The sequence below is a fragment of the Manis pentadactyla genome, chromosome 12 (assembly GCF_030020395.1).
Source record: "Manis pentadactyla isolate mManPen7 chromosome 12, mManPen7.hap1, whole genome shotgun sequence".
Classification (NCBI taxonomy): Eukaryota; Metazoa; Chordata; class Mammalia; order Pholidota; family Manidae; genus Manis; species Manis pentadactyla.
Window position 1 is genome coordinate 49,882,771 of NC_080030.1, and position 5,292 is coordinate 49,888,062.

Below are 5,292 nucleotides of genomic sequence, written 5' to 3' on the forward strand. Positions count from 1 at the left end.
AGAATTCCATTAAAGGTATTTTTTGATATTTCATAGAAAGTGGCAATATAATCTCAAACTGGAAGACCAGTTTTTATGTGTCAGATCATATTTAAAGCCAATTTTCAAATTCATTAATCAGATTTTAAACACTGTAATAAAGGATCCTTTTTAAATATAACTGAAAGGGGTAAGAACATAAAGCGCCTACTAACTGTGCAGGCTGGAGCAGAGTAGGTATTCAATAAATTACAGTCATTGTTATGGTTAACAAAAGTGTCTCTGTAGCATTATTTTGTCTTAAAAACAGTCTCCAGTCATTAAAATAAAGACTGTGATGTTTTCATGAATTTCTTAGTCATCCTTATATGCCTGTAACTCTGGGGGAAAATCCCGGAACAAAATGCTTTTGAAACTGAAATCAGTCTAAGGAAGAAATAAGGTAGGAGAAACCCATTTATTGCTTACAAGCAGTTGTCCACTTCTGCTTTTCGCTCTTCTGTGTCTCTTGTGACCCAGCTGCAGGAAAAAGGGGCCCCACCCACCCAGGGGCCCCACCCACCCTCTCTGGTCCAGATAAGCTCTGCTTGCCCTTGTAATTACCTATTAATATGGAGATGAACTACTTCTCCCCACCCATTGGAAACACCTATTGATATGGAGATGACTAAGGCCAGGTGAGAGATTCTGGAAATATTGCAATTATAACCACAATGCCTCTAAATTTCTTCCTGAAAATGTAAGCTTCTTTCCTTCAAATCAGACTTAACCCTTAATTTCTGCCTAATAGTATAGGTAATTTATTAACATATTCATACCAAATTTTTTTCCTGTTCAGCCACATTTTGCTTTGTGTATAGTATAAAATTTTGTTACTATACATTTTCTTTAAAGTTCATATGCCAAATAATTATATGCTAAAATTGATATGCTGGCTTAAATTAATGAATTATATGTTAAAGGTATGTAAATGTGAGTTGTGAGCTTTGCATTTATATATAAATATATCTGGTTTGAGTTCAATCTAATTTCAAAATGTAAGAATATTTTTTAATTATTTGACTTTCAGATTGAATTGTTAATGAGATTTCTAAAACAAATATTTAAAAATATAATCTCTATTCTACAATATTTATAATTAAGGAAAGCACAGTATAAATGAGAGAATCATTGATTTTTCCAGTGAAAATGAAAATGGACCCTTGCCTCCAAGGGGATGGTAAAGCATTGTCTCATTCATCCTGTGAGTATGCATCATAATGGCTACCTAAAAAACTTTGAACATTAGCTCAATTTCGGTAAAATTGGAATTATAACAGCACCTATTCCACATACTGAGTATAGCACATTATATAACAGATGGGGAAATAAATAAAAATTGCAGTGATGGGCAAATGCTTGTCATTACTTTAATCTTTTCCATGTGGTTTAAATAGGTTTCAGATATCTGTTTATATGATGCCATAAAAAAAAAACCTAGCAACGCCATTGCTGATGACAGTAAGAATAGCTTATGATACTGAGCCATAATAAATAAAGAAGGGCTCCATGTGTGGTAAAATCCTGCCATTATAAGAGGGAACAGAAAGAAAAGAGCTGGGACAGTGTCGGCAGAGTTGAGAATTCTTCAAAGTGAGTAGAAACCTCCAAAGTCAAAACTATTAACCTATTGTTTAGGAAAAGTTCAGTGGGGTAGACTGGATGGTCTCTGAAGCACTCCTGAACCTCATTGTCATCATATTCTGAAAGGGGGAGGTAGGACTGAATGAGGAAATGTAAAACCCTAGAATCTTGGCAAGAAATAGTCCGCTGGTATGGCAATGTGGTGGAGAAACCCTCAGTGAACAACAGTCCTACAACTGTCAATCTTCATCAAACAAAATCAAGAAAATCAAGATAAGGCATGTGCATACACACATACCTTTTGTCATATGAACTTTTTCCCTTGAGCAATAAAGATTTCCAGGATGCCAGCTAAACAAACCAAAAAATGAAACAGAAAAATAGCAAAAAAAAGAAAGAAAAATGAGCAGCAGAGGCGTCAGTCACCACACACCACGTGGAGACAGGTGTAGTTTCAGCCCAGCCAAGTGACAGATTGCTGTACCAAAAACTGAGAAGTCTTCAGAAGAGCAAAACAAATAGCATGGTTACTACTGGTCTATTTTTCAACTAGAATTTATTAGTTACAAAAAATGTTTTATAAAAAGTATCGAGGAACAAAGCAGCTAGGGGACACTAATTTTTAAATGCACTCAGAGGTTGAATTTAACAGTTATAAACTTTAAAACACTATTATAAATATATTCAAATGATGAAAGGAAATTAAATGATTAAAAAAAATATCATGTTAAGGCGTAAAAATGTAGGCATACCAACAAAGAAGTGGAAACTAATTTTAAAAACTGAAAATTCTTTATCAGAAAGTATAATAACTAAAATAAAACACTGCCAATAAACTAAACAGCAGATTTTAGATGATACAAGAACAAAATTAGGGTACTTGTAGATCAATAAAAGTATCCCATCTGACAAATAGAAAAGGAGAAAACATGGAAAAAAAATGAAAAATTTTTGTGCTGATATCAAATGGTGTAGTACACATGTAATTAGAGATCCAAAAAGAGAGGACTGGAAGAAATTGGCAGAAAAGAATTTAAAGAAATATTGGTTTAAGATTTCCTGAATGTGTTAAAAAACATAAACTCAGAAATCCAAGAAGCTCTGGGAAACTTTAGTAGAATAAAAACAGAGAAAGTCATACTCAGGCCCATCAAATTCAAACTAAAGAAAGCCAAAAAGAAAAAGGAAATTTGAGAGTGGCATGGGAAATGACACATTACGTAGAGAGATAACAGTATGGTTCGTGTTCGACCTTTCATCACAAACAATGGAGGCTAGATACTGTGATGGCATATTCTAAGTGCTGAAAGAAAGAATTGCTATTCAAGATATCTATAGTCACAGAAATTATCTTTCCAAAGTAAAATAAAACATTTTTAGATTAAAATAATTAGGAGGAATTAATGCTAGCAGAGCCGTACCACTTAAAATGATATATTAAAATCCTTCAGAATGAAAGAAAATTGTACCAGATGGTAATTCGGACAGATGGGAAGGAATAAAGAGCTCTGGAAAGGATCAATATGTGATATGTGAGTTAATATAAATATTTTTTCTTTTTTAGTGGCTTTTAAAAAATGTGGAATAAATATATATGAATATAAATAAATATAAATGTATACATATGTAAATATGTGAAACAAGGTGGCTTTTGGGAAAATTTGATAAAATCAGTAAACGCTGGTCTGATCAATAAAAAAACGGAACCACAAGTTATCAATATCAGGAATGGAAGAGATGAAGGAGAGTTCTATAGATATTGAAAAGATCATATTACGAAAAACATTATGCCCATAGTTAATTCTTGGGTTAAATGGACAAGTTCTTTAAAATAAACTACCAAAATCTGCCTGAAGAAGAAAAAAAGAAAATCTGAATAGCTCTATGCCAATTAAAATATTGAATTCATATTTAAAATGCTTTCTACAAGGAAAATTCTGAGCCCAAATGGCTTGATTGGCAAATCCAATGAAATATTAAAAAAGAAATAATATCAATTCTGTGCAAATTCTATCAGAAAATAATGGGAAAGAGAACACTTCCTAGCTCATTTCATGAGGCCATTTTTCTTCTAATACAAAAATCAGAAAGAAAAAATTTACAGGAAAAAAAGAAACTACAAATATTCCTCTTAAGCTTAGGTGCAAAAATCCCTAGTGAGATTAGCACATTGAATATAACATGATGCAATGAATATAAGAAGGGAAACAAAAAATGTGCATTTGAGATGGAACATATAAGTTGGGGAAATGCCCAAATAAGAGGAAGAAAGGTGAAGAGTGCCACTTTGAAGTCAGATAGATGTGGATTCACGTACTGCTTTCACTTGCTTTATAACTCTGGAAGGTTACTAAGTGTCTGAGTACCAACCACAGAATGGGAAGAAGAAACTCATGCCATGGGATTGTTGTGAAGAATAAGTGAGAATATGTGTACCCACTGCTTAGAATAGAACCAGGGAACGGAACAGGCTCAAGAAATTTTAGATTTAGGTATCATGCTGAGAAAAGAGTGAGTGGCAGCATAGATACAGTAAAGCACAGACACATTTTGGGAAAGACTAAGATTCCTGCTTTCCTGGATGAGTGGATGTAATGTGAGGGAATCACCTATTAAGACGGAAAATAGAAAGGTCCTATTTTGAAGATGATGCTAAACGGAATGTAGATGGCATCCTACACCCATCAATAGATTGTTGAATTAGGTAATGAAAATTCTTTATAAGAAGAGTAGTCTGGCAGTGTAGAAAATAGGTTGGGTAATTAAAATGTTCACGTGTTTATTGCCATAAGCTAGGCAGGGAAATTGGCATTAAGGTATTTTCAATGAAAATAATTGTTTTGAGAATTGGAGTTGAGGGATCTTAGGTTCTGGAGACAAAGGAAGAGATGAAATGGTTCTGAGGCTTATAGTATATGGATGAACAGAAAAATGGTAATTCCAAAATGTGATTGAGAAGAAAGTGTAGGCTTTATTTTGTAGAAAATATTCAGTAAGGCATTTATGATATTAAAGTGATTCAACTCTCCCTTTCTGGATATAGTATACTCTGTGCTCACTGGAACTTTCTCCTTTTTAGGATGTGAAAAGGAGACTTGAAAGGGTCTTACTTGGATTGTGTCTGGAGGAAACACGAGATCAAAGAAAAATATCATTTATGTACCTCCCAGGTGCATAGAAATGTAAATCATGGACACTTGATATCTGAACTGTCAAGAACCTGACTATAAAGTTGGCAGCTGTTCAGCAAAGTTGTCATTGCCAAGTCATTATTAAATTCCTCCATAAAATATCCCATTGGTTGAGTAAGGAGAATATTTTGGTAAGTGCCCAGAATTCCACTTGAAATTTGTATACTGTTTACATATATGAGGCTAATAAAGATTTGCCCTCTGAAACTTCCTTCAATAAGGTTTCCCTGGGGTGTCTTTGTTTCATTTTATTGGGTTTACAGGAATTCTTTGGCCACCTGGACTCCATTGCAGCATTGGTTTCTCTGCATTTACTTAAATGCCTATGCCTAATGGTCAGCTAATAAATCAAAAGAATACCTACTTACCCTCCCTTGAGGTAGGAGTTTCTACCAGAAATGTTGGCTGAAACATGTGGTTTTAAAATTTATTATGCACGAGAAACAAGGAACTGATGGGTGGTCAGTGCAATGTGGTGGTCACAATGGACACCAGAGAA

The 5,292-nt window shown here is 34.0% G+C and overlaps 1 long non-coding RNA gene across 1 annotated transcript; it reads left to right on the forward strand.

Annotated features, from left to right (window-relative positions):
• Positions 1–619: 619 nt before the first annotated feature.
• LOC118909062 (uncharacterized) lies at positions 620–5,056 on the forward strand. Its single transcript, XR_005023478.2, has 3 exons — positions 620–718; positions 1,163–1,222; positions 4,682–5,056. It is a non-coding gene; the product is annotated as an uncharacterized LOC118909062 (long non-coding RNA).
• Positions 5,057–5,292: the final 236 nt, after the last annotated feature.